This window comes from Arachis hypogaea, chromosome 5 (genome assembly GCF_003086295.3).
Source record: "Arachis hypogaea cultivar Tifrunner chromosome 5, arahy.Tifrunner.gnm2.J5K5, whole genome shotgun sequence".
Lineage (NCBI taxonomy): Eukaryota > Viridiplantae > Streptophyta > Magnoliopsida > Fabales > Fabaceae > Arachis > Arachis hypogaea.
In genome coordinates, this window is record NC_092040.1 from 4,177,655 (window position 1) to 4,196,910 (window position 19,256).

Sequence of the window (19,256 nt, forward strand, 5' to 3'; positions counted from 1 at the left end):
GGAATCTATTACCCTAAAATATAATACCACACATTTTTATGCTCGAAAATAGCACACACAAAAAATATTTATAGTCAAATTTTTTAGCCGTATACCTAAGCAAGGTTTTTATTTTTTATTTTTTCTTATGGAGTATATCCAAGGAAAGTTATTCATTGTGATTTTATTTAATTTGATAATAGATAAAATGTGAGGTAATAAAATATATACAAACAATATATTCACTATTTTTTTTTCTTATTACAACAATACAATAAGTCAATAACACTCGCCTACACTATATACACTTGCATACACAATTGGCTTCAGCTAAATTACGAATTTTTGTTTTGAAATAGCAACTTAAAAGTCTTAAAGCACGGATTTCTTTTGTTTGATCAATGCATTTTGAATAGCTTTTTTCACTTTCTGATAAGTGCTTAAAAAGTTAAAAAATTCGTATCTTATTATATCAATAAATTGGATTAAAAGTATAGTAATTTTTTTATTTAATTTTAATCTTTTTTTTGTCTTTTATTTGAATTTTAATTTATTTTTTAATCAATTTTAATTTTTATTTTGTTTATTTATCTCTTATTTCATAATACTTGGTATCAGATTTTAAATATCCGATCAATATATATATATATATATATATATATATATATATATATATATATATATAAAAGAAGTTCGTCTTCATTGTTTGTTTTCCCCCTTTGTGTTTTTTAATAATTAAAAAAGAAACGGAAAAACCTCAATATGTTATTTTATTATTCTAAGTATTTTGGTGATTTAATTATATTTTTGTTGATCGAATTTTTTTAATTTTTATTTGATTTCTAAAATATAATAACTAAAGAGTATTTGAGTGAAGAGTTTAATAAAGGGTAAAAGTTAATTTTGAGAATAGACATAACTGTTCATTTTTTAGTATAATTTTTTTGCAGATTCATTGTTTTGACGACCCACTCAAAAGATATTCTAATTGATAATATGGAGATAATGTAAAGGGTCATTCAGCACCTAACTAATTACTTAAATGAAATTGGAAGAATAGAAAAAAAAGGTAGTACATTATATTCATGAACCTTCTCATTTATATTCATGAAACTTCTCATGATCATTCTAATGGGACTATAACACCTCAATAGAGAAGATAAGATAGTAATATTAATATCATCATAAAGATACAAATATCATCATTAAAGGAAGAAACCATCCTAAAACTTATTTGGAATGGGTACGCAAGATAAAAATAATGTTTACTTATCATAATTATTCAAAGGCAAAGAAAATTCGCTTGGCAACAGTTGTGTTCTCTAATTATGCGTTGCTTTGATGAAAGAACTAGTAAATTCAGTGCATTTAACAAATTTAACGTACCATTTTTGTTCATGTAGTTTTTTTTTTCTTTTTTTGTTTAGATAGATTTAACATCTAATTTTAGACATTATAAAGTTACTCACACCACATTTACGAATACACTTATAGCAAGGCATAAAGATAATCACTGGAGCATGGCGTTGCTTGTTTCTTCTTTGTTTTATTTTTTTTTTTGGTAGTTTATTGTTTCGTTTTTTTTTTTTTAAGTAGTAGTTATGAATTTTCCACATTGATAGTTTGGATAAAAGCCCGGGGATCTGCGACGGGTTGAGACCAAATATGTATTTTTTGTGAGGCCCAGCCCAGAAGAATATAATCCTACCCGAACTAGAGTTGGCAAATTCTAATTTCGACTTAATAGCTTTGGCCCGTTACAACATAAAACAAATATAGATTATATTATTATTGTCATCAACGTTACATCAAAATTAATCAAACAAAACAGAAGCATTTAAATTTCATCATGGATCATATTTTGTTTTCACTTTTTTTCTTAATCTTAAAAGAAAGCAATGTTGTGTAATCCGATTCAACAAATTCAAAGGTTTGATTTGAAGGAGCTGTGAAATATTAGAATCATACATGCTACTTCCATATAAATTAAACCAATGGATCCTTGTGTAGGAATCTTTGTTTAGTTAAATTTGATCTTCTCTCTTATAGAACATCCACCTTATAAAATAATTTCGTGGCGTATTTTCTCTTCTCCTATAAAATAATTTTAATTACAATATGAAAAATAATTTAGAGTATTACCTCATCCGATCCTCCTAACTATCTTTCTAACTTTTAAACAAATATTACTCTCATATATATATACCGATTAGACTTAACAAGTTCTTATTGTATTGCAATTAAGACAGATTATTAAAAGGTTTAAAACGCTAAACCGTACATGTAGTCATCGTTAGTTATAGTTGCTGAAAGCATTTATGAAATTTAAGTGTCACATTATTTCGCTTATTTTATTGATTTTTTTTAAATTACAAATAAAATGTTAAAAGCAGAAAATTGTTGGATTACCCTTTGCCCTTTCAGTTGAATACATGATAGTATTGGTAAAACTCACCTAGAGTTAACTTCACATAAAATTGATAACTGAAAACCATTTGATAAAAATTTAGTCAAATCATTTAACCGTTTTCAACTATCAACTTCACGTAAAATTGACTGTACTTATCTGAGTTTTCACCTAATAGTATTAGGTATCTTTATGTAAAAGAAATCATATGTCTGATTATGCTTCATATATATATATATATGAGACTAAAACAGTGATCGCTTCCTATGTATGAGTTATTTATTGTTTAATTTTTTATTTCTTTATTTAAAAAAAAAGCAGCCATATAAATGATAAATGAATGTATATAAAGAAAAAGAATGATAACTAACTAAGACAGGAAAATATTGAGTGAGATAGAGGTGAAACGAATTAAGAAAAACAAACCTTGGGTTGATGTGGATTGTGTTGAATAGAAAGAAATGAAATAGCAGTGAGATATTGGCACGGCTCAATCAAAATCAAAAGAATATGAATGAATGTATATGTGTGTTGTCTGAGTGAACCAAGCCAATATCACAATAACTACTCCACATACATGAACATACATTCTTCAAAGAAAGAGAAATGAATGAAGAAGAAGAGGAGAGAAGAGAGGAGAGTAGTGGTGATTGTTGAGAAGGGTGGGGGGTTTTAATTAGAAGAGGGGGGGGGGGGGGGGGGGGTCTGTGTAAAGCATTAAAAGCCCGCGACTACCAAAGCATAAAGCTGGGACATAGCATTTATATCCCATGCTTTCTCTTCTCTTCTCTTCTCTTCTCCCTTTCTTCACCCTTTTGCCTTCAACTCTCTATGTTCCCTCTCTTCAAGAAACTCCTCCCCCACCCCCCTCAATTCTAAGTTCCGTACTAGGGTTTCGTCAACTGGAAAAAATATAAATAATTTTAGCGAATTACTCCGATAAACACGTCTAAAACCTCTTTTTTTAAAAAAATTTTTTTATAACTAAATTTAACACATATAATCGATTAAATCGTGTTATTTTTGTCAAAATTAGGCTAGACAAATTAATTTAACCAAAAAATGATAAATTAAATTTTGAATCACTTTAAATTAATATTATTTTTTTATAAAAAATTACTATAATACCCTTATTATAAAAAATACTAAAATATTTTTATTATATATATAAATTTTGAAAATTCTAAATTCTAGCATTTTTCTTCTCTGTCATTATAAGATTAGGATTTAGAATTTTCAAAATTAATATATATATATATATATAATATAGAAGTATTTTAGTTATTTTTTATAATAGAGAGATATTGTAGTCATTTTTTTATAAAAAATATTAATTTATACTAGTTCAAAATTAAATTTATTAATTTGTCCAGTCTAATTTTAGTGAAAATAACACAGTCTAATTAATTATATGTGTTAAATTTTAATTTTTAAAAAATATCTTAAAAAAAAAAGACATTTTTAACATCTTTATCTAAGTAGCCCTCATAATCTTAACATGTGTTTGGTAGCTGTAAAAAATAACACATAAATGGACTGATTAAGTGTACATTCAAAATTAATTACTACATCTTAATTAATTATTAAAAATATAATTATTAATATTATCTTTTGTATTAGTAATTTTATAATATGATATCAGAATTTTATGTCTAAAAATTTTAAAATTTGAGAAAAAATATTAAAAACATAACTATCAATATTATTTTTTTTATTAATTTAAAATTTTAAAATAAATAATTTTATGATACTAATTTAGTAGTTAATTTTTAATAAATTCATAATATTTTTTACAAAATTAATAAGCGTAAAAGGATTAAAATTTGGGTCATGGGACAAAAGCAGGGCAGAGCTTAGTTAAGACAAGGAGGCCATGGCCCCCCAAACTTTTATTAAAAAATTAGTAGTACTTCTTAAAAAATAGTTCAGTTGGCTCAAATATTTTACTATGACTTAAAATATCAAAGTTCAATCTTCATCTCTTACTTTTGTTACACAATAGTTTTTAGTTTAAAACATTCAAACATTGTTGGATTTAGACTGAACTAAGTGTATTCGCATTTCACAGCTCTCTATTCAATAAGCAACACTCCCTCTACTTTTGATTTTAAATATAAAAAATTAGGTATTTTTTATTTATGTAGATTAATATTATTTTATATTTTATTGTTTATTTAATTTAATTTTTATATGATAAAAAATATTAGAATATTTAATAAGTATTGATATTATTGTATTTGTATAAATTGATAAAAAAATTCAATAAATATTATAAATTTTAATGTTTGTCCTTCTAACTTCTTTTTTACATATTTTACATGATATATATTCAAATTTTTATATAAAACAATCATGAAAAATCAAAAAATTGATGCATTTTTAAGAGGAAGGCTAATATTCAAGAAGGAAAACATATAACTTTCACAATATCAACACCTGTAGATATATAGTTATTCTACTTTAATGAATCACGAAAAAAGTGAGATACAACCTTCAAAAGTTCAAAGTGTTGCATCTGATGAGTTTGACCTTAATTCTTTAGAACGAGACCTTGAAAAACAACTTTAAATTTGGCAATATCATCTAAATCAGAGAGATAATGTTAGATGAGCTTATCTTAAATGGGCTCTATATCAAAAGTATCTTGATAATTATCTTCTATATATCTAACCCCTCAAAATTTTGTTTCAAGTTCCGCCACTAGACAGAAAGAATAAAAAATTGTGCATCTTTAGAGGAATAAGACATTGAAAATAAGAGTTACACAAATTTAATAAAAAAAAATTGTTTCAATGTGCATGTCTTCCCTATTATGAGTCTACACTCTTGTACACCTCAGTCTCTCATGGAGTCATGGTTGTTTTTCCTTTACTATCTACTACTACGGAGTAGGTAGTAGCGAGTTTTTGCTTTATCCGATTCTGTTTTATTTTATAAAAATTTGTATCAAATTCGTCTCGTTTTTATCTATAGGTAGTGAAATGTTAAATCCTAATCCATTTAGCTTCTATCCGTTTCTATGATTATTTAATCTAACAAATAAAATTAAATTTTAAAAATTATATAACCATCTTTTATATACATAACATAAATTAAAGTAAAAATTTAAATATAATATAATATTATTAATTATTTTACTAATTAGTATATTACATATATTATATATTAAAAATATATATATTTATATATATTATATATACTGGGGTGGGTTTAACTTAAATCCGCCCCGCCCAATAACTCACTCCATTAAAATTCGTTTCGATGCAGGGCAGGTAATTACCCGTCTCGAACAGATAAGAAAGGAATGGATACCTGCGAATTTCGGTAGTGCTGCCATCCTTAGTGAAAAGAAAAAAAAAAAGAGATCCATAAGAATTTAAAGAAATTTTTATTTTTAATTAGAGATAAATATTATTTTAATCTTTATAATTTTATAATTTGATGTTAAAATCAAAATCATTGTTAACGTTAAAAATATTTTTAAAATAATTCTATTAACAAAAAGATAAATTTACCTTTATCCCCAATCTTCGTTCTCCATTTGCCTTTCCCTCATTTTTCATCGCTTCGATGGCCTTTCTGGTAACTATGCAGTGGCGAAGCACATTGGCAACGATCAAGACTGCTCTTCTTTCTCTCTATCTCTTTAAACTCTTATACCACTTTAAAAGATTATATTTTATAATAATTTTTTTAATATTAAATATCTTGGTATTGATTTTTTGAATATTAACGAGTCAACAAATTATTTTTAATAAAATTTTAAAAATTATTTATTATTTTATTCTGAATTCATAATTATAATTTATAAAAATATATTTTTTTAAAATTTGAACTAAAATATAAAATTTGTGTATACCATATATCGTAATAAATCAAATTAAATTAATTCCATTTATATAAATATATTTAAAAAAGACATATAACAAAATTTAGTTTAAAATATCTACATAATTTTAAATCTCAAACTATTTATTCATGTGAATTATCTTATTCATAAGTTTTGTCTATTATAATCAATTACGAAATTGAAATACGAAAATTTTTATCTTACTATCTCTATTATCTTTGTGTCTCTTTCTTTATCATTTAGTATAGGTACATACTAAACACACTCTAATTATCCTTAAAATAAGATACTAATTTATACATGATGCAAAGTTATTAACATGAAACGTCATACTAGATATATATTTTCAGGATTTATATCATCTAAAATTTGAATTTTACTTTAAAGAGTAAAGTATGATTTTTTATATTTGAATAGTTTTTCTTTTATATTTATTTTTTGTCCTATATATAAAATAAATAGTGAGAGATCACACTTTACTCTGTAAAATAAAATTTAAACTTTAGAGAATCCAAATCCATATTTTCAATTTAAAAGATTTATTTTTCATTCAAGAGTTTAGCAAATATTTTAAAAGAGTAAAAATAATATAATCGTCTCCTCAGACAAATATATCATTTTAAAATGATATTAGTGCTTTATCTTTATTATTATGTGCTTAGCTTTTGGATGGGAAACAACATAAAAGAAAATGTAGAGTTTATTTGATTTGAATTTGTGTTTTTTTATTTTTATTTTAAAATTATATAAAAAAAATCTAAAAATAAAAATATTTTTCACTTTTTCTTCACAAAATGTTAAAACTAAAAAATACTTTAATTTTAAATTTGTTGCACAAACCAAACATGTTTTTAGTTATAGTTAGTTATTAAACAAAATTTTGTCCACCAATAAGAATAAAATTGAGCTATTTTAAGAAATTTATTTGACAAAAACTGTTTCAAAAGTATTTAGACGTATTTTGATAAACTAACATGGAGTTAGTTGAAACAGTTAACTATTTCGATATTTTAAACGTGTGTATTAGATTTTTTACTAAAAGATCTAGAACCTCAACTTATGTGATTGATTGAATTCAATTAATTAAATTTCTAATAATAAGAGAATCACTAAGCTTATTTAATTCAAAGCCTAATCTATCCAAACTTACTCTAAACCATGTTTACACCCCCTCTTTAGAAGAACAAGTGTTAGTCTAAAACCTGCTTAAAGAGATTAATAAGCGACAACCACCAACCACTCATTGATGAAAACTTTATTGCTTCATCTTCGTTCACACTACTAGCTAGTATGGCAACCTATGCCCTACTATTGTGTCGCGTAATTGTCTAGTGTTTTTTTTTTTAACAATTTCAAAATAACTAAATATATAGGCAACGGCAAGTTGATTTATGAACTTTGGATTGAGATTGTTATAATAAGTAGAGATAGGATTCAATGTTCTCATAACGTTTTGGACTATTTAATAGTTTTACAATAAAATATATTTTTTAAGTTTTTTAATAATTGTTAAATAGTTTTTATTTAATTTTAATTATAAATTCAGTTTTTATATATTATTTAATTATAAAATTTATTTATTATTTTATAAATTATTATTTTATTATTATGTTTATTAATAATTAAAAACAAAGATAATACGGAATAGATATTCTATTAATCGTAATAAATATTTTGGCAATTTAAATCAATTGATTTTTTATCTTTGATCCATTACATTCGTAAAGGTTTGTAAAATTGTATTTGTTGGCAATTCAATCGATTGGACGTACAATACAATCGATTAAATGTTGTAAGACAGTATGTGTTTTTTCAGAACTCAATCGATTGATTTTTGCATGCAATATGGTTCTTAAAATTTAATCAATTGGAATTGTTAAACAATTGATTGAACTGCGCTTAGAATGTGAGTTTTTTTCTTGTTCAATCGATTGTTCGAATTACCAATCAATTGAAGTCTTAAAAGTAATATGGATTTTCACAATTCAATCAATTGAATTGGTTGTGTTACCTAATCGATTGAATTGTATACTATATTATATGTTATGTCATTCTAAAATTTTTTCCTCCTACTATTTATAAATTATTATTTTATTATTTATTTATCTTATCTTTAACATTCTATCTTCAGTTTTTAAATTTTTATTTTGATGTAGATATTCTAATCTTATCTTTTTTAATATTAAGATTATAAATTACTGATAATTGATCATCAATTTATTTTTTAATTACTTAATCCTACAATTTGAATTATTTATCAATCTCCTTAATTATTAATTTTTTCATTATTTTTGTTCATCATTTATCCATTTACTTAATATCCAATTTTTTTTCATTGTTTATCCATCTCTTGAATATCCAATATTTCTTCTTCATTGTAGTAATCAATTAGTTCGTGAAAGAGTCTTTTTCATCTTACGTCGTTTAAAAAACAATCCATTGTTTTAATTACAAAATTGAGGTTAATGAATAGAATCTCTAATTTTACAATTTCTCATTTCAATTCTTTATTCATGAAATTGATTGTGTAATGAAAAATCTTTTTTTATCTTTTAGTAATTTATATACATTGAAAAATACTATAAAATAAATAAAATTTTTTATTTTTTATTATTAATTAGCTAATATTATTTGAAAGTGTGGACTTAAAACATATTATTGGATTATTAGAGTAAAAGAATTTATATAGCTTATACTTTTTTTTTGGTCATTGTGAGTTCCACTATAATGAATGCCCAACCTTTTGATGGTATTTATATAGCTTATATCTAATGGCAAATAGAATTAGATGAATTCAATTTATGAAATTGGTTGCACGTCAAAGAAAATCGAATCAATTTAAAATGGCGTAATATATAACGTAGTGCACAATTCAATGATTGGGTAACACAACCAATCAATTGAATTGTGAAAATACTTTGAAGACTTCAATCGATTGAACAAGAAAAGATTCACATTCTAAGCGCAGTTTCAATCAATTGAATTTTGAAAACCCATATTGCCTTACAAAAATCAATCGATTGTGTTACATTTCCAATCGATTGAATTTTGAAAAAAATTCATGCTGTCTTGTGACATTTAATCGATTGTGTTGTACGTCCAATCAATTGAATTGCCAACAAACACGATTTTCACAAATCTTTACGGATGTAACAGATTAAGGATAAAATTTTAATTGATTATGATTGCCAAAATATTTATCATGATCAATGGAAGATCTATCTCGTTGTTGTTTTTGTTTCTAATTGTTAATAAATATGATAGATGATAATAAAATAATAATTTATAAAATAGATGATAGATTTTATAATTAAATAATATATAAAGAATTAAATTGTAAATAAAACTAAATAAGGATTGTTTAGTAATTATAAAAAATTTAAAAAACATATTTTTTTATTGGACCATTTAATGGTCCAAACATTTTGGGGCCATCGAATCATATACCTAATAAGTAGTCATAGTTATGGGTGTACATGATCTGGTGAAATCAAATTTGTCCTATCTCAAATTCGATTCTAAATATGTATCGAGTCTAATTTAATTTTTAGACCCTAATTTGATCATAAATCGGATAAAACTTATATATATTCGCGCCACAATTATACCGAATAAAAATTAAATAAAAAACAGACCTTTAATAACAATAATTAAAAAAATCAACAATGAACACATCAACTAAATTAAGAACAAATAAAAAAAAACCAAGTAATTATCAGTGCAAATATTGGTAATCGAAACAAAAATTAGAATACCAAAATACCATCACTAATTAAACTTTTTTTAGAAAAAAAAAGAAAATACAGTAATCAGAAGTCAGAACAATAATTAAAATATTAATCAGAATAATAATCAAAACTCCTAATCAAAATACTAATCGATTTACCTGAGCTTGAGTAACAACGACGACCAACGGCGATGGCATGAGTCACATTGCCAAATCATCGCGCATATCAAAGCAAACGATAAACGGTGAAGCATAGATACTGCTCTTGAGATATAGCAAGCTAGATGTCCACTATAAAAAAGTTATTGGATGCCATCAGATTTATTCTGGTGGATTTACTAAAAAAATTCACCGGTATAAATTTTATTAGTAATTATTTATTGGTGAATTTTTTCGTCCATCACTAATTATCGACGGATATAAATTTTTAATCAGTGAAATTCTAGAGTTTGTTTTTGGTGAATTTTTCTCCCAATAAATTTGACAATAATATATTATTTATTATTAATAATTAAATTAATAGTTATAATAGACAAAAAGTTTAATTTAAAAAAATGTTTGAAAAATTAATATATAATTTTAAATATTTAAATTTAATAATTTTAAAATTAACAAAAATACTCCCCACACCAACTTTTTCACTTGCCACCTAGATAAGAGATTATACAATCACTTTTTTAATAGATTTATCAACTACAAGTATAAAAAAATATTATAAATAAATAATAATTATCAATTATTTAACACACCTATACAATGGCCAATTTATTTTCCTCTTTTCAATATCTGAAACTAACTATAACAGGCTATAATGAATACGAACCCAAATAAAAAATTATTTATAATGAATATTTCATTGAGTGACAAGAAAATAAACAAATAAATGACCACCGAAAAATGAAAAATATAACAGTACTTCCACCATAAAATAAACAAAGTTCTCCATCATTTTTCAATTATCATTATTCCAATTAAGAAGTATAAAAAATGAAATAATCAATTCTTTCAATTATCAATTTATCTTTGACAATCTTTCTATTGCACAAAAGCACGACAGAAAAAAAAAAAACTCAAATATGATAAGGCAACAAGTAGTTCAACATATAAAATTTTTATAATTCATAGTAGCATATTGACACTACAAAATCTTAATTTGGTGCTATCATAATGCACTCATTATTCAGAACATAAATAAAAAAGTACAACAATATTTGGAACTCTGTTTGTTAAAGCAAGAAAACTCAAAGCAGAAAGGCACTAAATTGGTTATGGAATTTTCATGTTAAAATTTAAACTTCTCAATGAATTGTTTACAAGTGATACAATATTAGACACGTTAAAAGAACAAGCACTAAACAACAAATTCAAATTGGAAAAACACTTTATCAACTATGAAACTCTGTCAAAAATATCATCATTTGGAAAAAATCGCCGGTAACGCACAACTTGTGACAAAAATGACGTTATTTTATTTAATTACCTTACTGTCGAATTTTTTTCCTAAATTCAATGGTAATAACAGCGCCAATTTTTCTTTTTTTTCCTCCAATTATTATCGGTGAATTTATCATCGAAAAACCAAATCCAACGATAATTTTTTCACCCGAAGAATTTATTATCAAATCCTCCAATAAATCCGTTGGTAAATCCGCCACTAATCTCTCACGTAAATTTGATGTTATTAAACGTTTTTCTTGGAGTGGTTGCATTTGGCATAATGAATGAAATAGGCAAAAGAAAGTGTGAAACAACGCAAATGAGAGAAAGGTTGTGATGGTTTGGTCTTGGCGAAATTCTAATACAATGATGAACATTTTTTTTAAAGGTTTAAAATGACACCATTTTAGTTTAAATTAGGAAAAAAAATTAAACTCGTTAATTCAAAAATTAGAATTAAAGTAAACTTACGGGTTTGACTAAATTTAGTTGAATCTATCGGAAACAATGAAACAAAATCAATTCGATTATGCTAATTAAAGATGTAAACTCATAGGATTTTACGAATTAATTTGCGAGTTTAAAGCAATAATAATTTTAATTGTCTATGATATTTTTTAGTTTAACAGACAAAAGTTTAATTCGTTATGGATCTGACCCTATTTAAAAATTTGTTACTGATTAATGAATGATTATATGAACAAACCAAAATTTAAATCTCTAATATTTATTTAAATAGATAATTAGTTGACTGGTCGACCATCCTAAGTTGGTTGGATATAGGAATAATTTAGTTGGGGTAAATATTATTAGTGAGAAATTAAAGTGAGAAGAAGTAATAATAAGAAAGGGGATGATTTGTTGGGCATGATGGCGATACTGGCAGTGTGATTGCAAAGGGAGACCCACAAATAACATTAAATGAGGGAATCTCCCCTCTGAAAATTAGACAGCCCTCAACATTAATAGGCAAGGTACCCTTGACCTTGAGACTTGTCACTGTGCCTTTGAACTATCTATCAAAACTAAAACCTCATTTGGCTCCCACAACAACCCTACTTCTATTGTTATCATTTTGGCCTTCTAGCTAGGTCTTCCCATTTGGAAATTCCTCCATAATTTCTTCATGTGTTTCTTTGAAATTACAAAATAAGACTAGAGTTATTGTATCATATATATACGCATTTTTATTTGACAAAATCTTTTAAAATAATTGATTATGACATAGTAATAAAATTTTTAAGACCAAATTAAAAGGCTTAAAATTATATTGGCTTAAAAAATATTAAAAATAATAAAATTATATTTTTTATTTTTATTTTTTACACAAAACTTAAAAAAATAATAAAAATAAAAACCAAACTTATTCTTAAATTTTGATCCTTAATATCTCATTCTTTTAAATATATTCCATACTTCGAATTTAAAAGAAAACTTTTGCATAAGAAAAATATGTTAGATATATAAATCATATAAATAATTACACACCAATTTAAACTACCAAATAAGAATTTTCAAGATTTATAAATTTACATATAATTGTCATTATGTAAAATTATTAATTAAAAACTGTTAAATAATTTGACATATTTAACTGAATTAATAATTTTACATAAAAATAATTACATATGAATTTTTACCGATTAGTTTTTGACTTTTGTTGATTTTAGGTGGAAGGGAGTTGACTAGTAGCAATAGTCCTAGAGAAGGAAAAAAAATAATGAATCTCTTATGTGTTGCTCGATATGACAAAGCAGTATCTCTGTTGCAATTGGGAATCTTGTTTTTATGTATGGCATTCCTTCATGAAACAGTGTTGGCGGTTAGGTTGATATGGTATTTATGGGAACAATTAATGCACCATAATATCATCTACGACCCTTTTTCTTTCTCTTTCGCAGATGGAATCTCATTTGCAGTTTGCAGTTTGCAGGTTCTCAGCGTCTCTATTTATGACACCACATTGGTGCTTCTCTCTTTCTGGCATCTGGAATTTCCATCCCTCTCTTCATGGCCCCTCTCCCCCTTTAAAAAAAAAATAATAAATGTTGTGTTTGTTTATATGTACAGGATATTGAGATAAAAATACAGAGATATAATTATATTTGACAAGATAAAATAAATATAGATAGAAAAAGTATAAGGAACCAAAAGTTTATCAACCAAAAATTAAACAAAATTATATTAATTTATATCAATAATTAATTAATTTTAAATTTTTTAAATTCAAAATTTAAAAAATTTTAAATTGATTAAGTAAACCTAATTAAAACCTATAAAAACCTTCCTCTTTTTTCTCACATTAATCTATCCACTTCTAACAATCACAAATTCAAAAAATATATAAAAGAACATCTATTTAATATGAAAAAGAAACATTCTAATACTTAGTAGAAGAAACATCCATATATATTAACTCGTAAAAATTTTGAATTCATCCAAAGGTATTTGGCTGGGTTTTGGCTGATATGCTTTTGGTTCCCTACCTTTACTCATAGATATAGATATTGTGGCAAAAAAGACCCAGAACTTGCCTTATTTAGCATTCATTAATTGTCGCAACAATTAATAAATGTTAAATAAGGTAAGTTATAACTGTTTTTGGCTGATTTTTTTTTATTACCAAACATTTCCGGATAAAATATAGATATAGATATTGTGTCAAGAAATATTAAATTAGTGTATTTACAAAAAATATAAAAACACCAATAAAATGCACAATTTATTTTTTATTATTTCTATTAATTTTTATAATTATATTTTGTCTTTTTTAAAATTTTTATATAAAAAAAAGAATAAATTAAACTTTTATAATATATTTTTTTATATTTAATTTATTATTAAATAAAATATATAATTACTAATTTTTATATTTTTATTCTTTGTATTTATTTTCAGTGTCTTGTGTCTTATTTTATTCTTATAACCAAATACAATTAAAGTCCTAATTAGAGACTAAAACATTTTTGTTACTCTTAATTTAATTATATTTTGTGTATATATTATCATATCTCATTCTTAAACTGTTTGAGCTTTCTTTTATTATAAAAAAATTTATTCAATTATCTAATAATAAGATTTAGATATATGTGACTTTTTAAGTAGTGAACTAAAAAATTAATGATTTTTGTTGATACGATAATATGTGATTAGTAATTTATGTAAAACTCTTTTACATTAATAATATATGAAAATTATATATATAACAACAAAAATTATTAATAAAATTTTGCCTCCATACAATCATATATAATACTAATAAGATAGCTAAATAAAGTAAAATTATAAATTATTAATGTAATTAATGTGTTTTAGAATAAATAAACTTGATTTTTTTTTACTAGGAAGAGATCAATGCAAAAGAGAAAAAAAAAATAGAGTATTCCCAAACAGTGGATTACACATTAGGCACATTGTATGCCCATCTATATTTTGAAGAGAAAATAAAATGAAGAAAGAAAAAGAGAAAAAAAAGGAAGAAGAAGGAGGAAGAAACTTCTAAATACCATACGCATAATAATTAATAACCCTAATTATGGCCAAGAGATAAAGTGAAGTTGTTTTCTATATATGGATAGTTACCAGGAAAATACTAATAATAATGCTAATTGCTAAGTAAATATGAAGCCATGCTATATCCTATATGACTAATAATTTTATAATTAATATAAAAAGGAAACTAATGAAGCATTTTTTTTAATAGGAATAAAAAATTGGACTATTGACTAAAAAATTATTAATTATTTAAACTTTGTTTGAGATATAACTGTATAGATGGAATATCATTCATTAAATTCAAATGCCCTGGGGTCTTAGCAAATTGGATTATTGATTAAGAATGTGATAGAAATATCAAAATAAGAATACATAACTATGCAAAAAAAAATAAAAAAGTATATTTTATAAAAATTAAATATATATGAAACTAGTATTTTTATATGTAATTACGTTACGAGAATATAAATCTTTTAAAATTACGTCAATTTTATTATGATATTATAGATTATGGTGCAAAAAATTTATAGAATTAAACTAATTTTACAAAAAGATCGTAGAAGATAAAAGTCCTAGTCAGCTAAAAAGACTAGAATTTACGTAAATAAAAAATTAAATAATAAAATTTTTACTTATTATTTTCATATGAAAGAATTTAACTTATTATTAATAATTAATTTTAATATTTATTATCTAAAATTTAAAATAATTTAATTTGTATATTTTTAATTGAATATTTAATCTATTATACAAATAGTAATAATTAATTTTTATATTTGCCACTAAAAATAATTTTTTTATGTATATAAAAATATAATTAAATATTAACATAAAAAAATTATATTGATTAAGAATGTGTTAGAAGAAATAAGAATACATAACTGCAAAAAAAAAAAAATCAAAGAAATATATATAATAAAAACCAAATATATTATATGAGATATCCAGCTATAAATACCCTAAACTTTTATAAAAATCATAACAAGTGATTGATGATTGTATTATCACAAAACTCAATTATGGGAATAATAAGAGACAACTCGGTGTCTAATTAGTTAGAACAACCAAATATGATGAACAAATAAAAGCTGTTACGCACCATATATATCCTTCCTATATATATTATTAGAGAAAACAAAAGAAGAAGAGAAATAAATTAATGCCAATCCACATATTATTATTCGCAGTTCGCACTATATGTTTCCGTCATTCACACAAATGTATCTATATATGCATAATAATTCCATGTGCCCAAAAAACATGAGGCGTAAATTACCTTAGTTTATATCATGTTAATATAAGGTAATTCATACAATCAAAGTGTATGTAATGTGTCTACCTTTTATAATATGAAATCATCATTTGTGATAGTGAACATGATCAAATAATAATGACAAATTATATTTGTGTTACTTTTTGATATATTATAAAGTATATATAATATTTTTTTCTGGAATAATTTATGAAAGGGCCCACAAAGTGTAATGTTAGTGTGGATATGACGCAGGCTTAAAATTGTCGCGTCCAAGAATCTTCAAAGTGCCAACCAAACCTTCGAGGAAGCGTGGACTAACCCTATTTTTTCCATAAACAAATATTATATTTGTGCTCTAGAATAATATGTATGTATGTTTGGTAATTGTGTAGAACATAAAATATAGATAAAAATGTGTTATCTAATACTGAATTTTAAATTTCAAGTGTACTTTAATTTTTTTCTTATTTTAATTATTAATAAATAAAATATTTAATTATTCTATTGTTTTTTTATAATTTTATTAAATTTTATATTTTTTTATTAGATTCCTATACTATATTAGATTTTAGATTTTGTAACTAAGTTTTTACTGTGATAAAAACGTTAAAACTTAAAATTGATAGAATGTTTGATTAAATTATAATATTTAGTCGAATATTAGGCATGTTTATTTTGTTTAACAGAATATTCCGTTAATTCTAATATTTTTGTCACCATAAGAATTTAATTACAAAATCTAATATGATATAAGAACTCAATAAAAATAAATAAATATAAAAATCTAATTAAAAATACGGTAAAATTATAAAGATTGACAGAATAATTATACCTAAATAAAATTAATATATCTTAAAGTGTTAACACAATTCTTTGTATAATGGTAACCCTTTAAACACATATAATCAAGAGAAAAAAGCTTGCTTTGACGCAAAAGGCTATACCTACAAATACTAGAACATAATAACTTAGAAGACATCTCTATGTGGCTTCAAGTATATAAATACACCACAATCGAATAGTCTCAAGTTTGATGAAGAAAATAGATAGAGAAAGAGAATTGAAGCACACAAAGATATGTGAAAGCAACAGAATTGAAGTTGCATAAAACAAGCTAAGATTCCTTTGGGCTTCTATCTTGTCCAAACCAATACAAGCCAGGTTTATTTTGATTCATAGTACTCTATATATATCTCTATATCTATAGATATAAATATAATATATATGATTTGGATATAGTTTGTATCATTTAGATGGGTCAATGTGCATCACGTAGAACAAATAATAATAATAATAATAATGGAGGGATTAGTGGTGGTGGAGGCTATGTACATTCAGAAAGGCATCAAGGGTGCTTTGCCATGGTAAAGGAGCACAAATCCAGGTTCTATATTGCTAGAAGATGTATAGTCATGCTTCTTTGTTGGCACAAATATGGCAAGTATTGACTACTACAACCTTCAAATAATTTTCTTTTTCTTTTTCTTTTTCCCCTCTTGTTTTCATACTTTAGTAAAGTCATGAATTAATAGTGTTTTTTTTTTAAATAATGATATTGTACATAGACTTGAGTTTAGGAAATGTTATGTTATTTTATGTATTCTTATGTCATGTCAAAATTTAAACTTGACTCTTCATTAAGTTAGCACTTAACATATGATGAGTGAATTCAATGCATATATTTGATACAATTGTAAATATCTTTTTAGTAACAATTAAAGTGTAAATGCTACTTACTAAGAGAACCTGAGTTATACATATGTTCATTCATTCAACCATTTTGTAAACAAAAATAATGTTCGCACCAATTTTTTGTACACTTCGATCTCTTGTGTATACCTTTTCTTTAGAGTGTAAATAAAAGACAATTTTTATTTTTTCCTCTAGGTTTATCAATCATTTCTAATACTTAAAAAAATATATATACACAAGACATATATAAATGCGGTGTATATATAATTATATATAGAATATGTTTAGTTGTTCTCTCAAAATAATAAAAAATAATGGTTTTGTTAGGTAGATAATGACTTTTCTAAATAATGTGAAGAATGGGCTCTAGAATTGACCCAATAAAGTAAAAAAAAAATACTCCATCCCCAAATTACTTCATAAACCTGATAATCATTCGCACACCTAGTAAATTGAACATCTAACCATTGTTAATTGTGTATGAGTAAATCGAATAAAAAAATAACCATCCAATTAAGAATAATAAAAAAAATAACCATCTAATTAAAAATAATCAACATAATTATTTGTATATCTATTGAATTGAACATCCAATATATCTATTATTCACATTGTTTAATATTTTCATTATCTCTTTATATTTTTTCAAAAAATAAATACATTAATATAAAAGTATCCAAATTTCACATCTTGTTTGGTAATTAATTAAGCACAACAATACATTCACAATCATAATTGAATGTCAACTCTATCAACGCCACTACCACTACCATCACAAGTCATTATCATCCACCAAAAATCATCAGCAATCAACAAAAAAGAAGGAGATGCTAGAGAAACAGTGACAAGACCCTACAACAACAACAAAGTTTTTGAGGGAGAAAAGAGGCAAAGGAATATGTGACCAATGAATACTAAGAGAGGTGGCAGCAAAGAGAAGAGGAGAGAAAGCTCAGTAATGGAGGAAGGGTAAGAAGAATAGGGAAAGGAAGAAAGAAGTGAAGATGGTAGGGTTAAAAGAAAGACGAAAACTCACTTATAATTATTTTTTAAGCAAAGTTGCTAAGTAAGAATCGTTATATATAATTTGATATATTTGACTAAATTATTATTTAACAATTTTTTATTATTAATTTCACATTAAAATAAGTACACGATAGTCTCCACTTAAAAGAAAACAAATGATAAAATTAGAAATAAAAAAAATAAAGACAAAATTATGATGAAATTTATATATATCTCAAGTTTAATTTATCTATCTCAATATTTTGAATGGAAACTAATACTTATTTTCCAGATTATCGTCTTGTTCTTGTACTATTGTCATATAGGATATTCCGTTTATTATTTAACTTTGACCTCACGGTGGGACTATATTAAAATTAATTAAATTTTTTTTGGATTCAAATAAGAC

The 19,256-nt window shown here is 24.4% G+C and overlaps 1 long non-coding RNA gene across 1 annotated transcript; it reads left to right on the forward strand.

Annotated features, from left to right (window-relative positions):
- Positions 1 to 17,103: 17,103 nt before the first annotated feature.
- On the forward strand, positions 17,104 to 17,890 carry LOC140173304 (uncharacterized). Its single transcript, XR_011861827.1, has 2 exons — positions 17,104 to 17,311; positions 17,390 to 17,890. It is a non-coding gene; the product is annotated as an uncharacterized lncRNA (long non-coding RNA).
- The last annotated feature ends 1,366 nt before the right edge of the window (positions 17,891 to 19,256 follow it).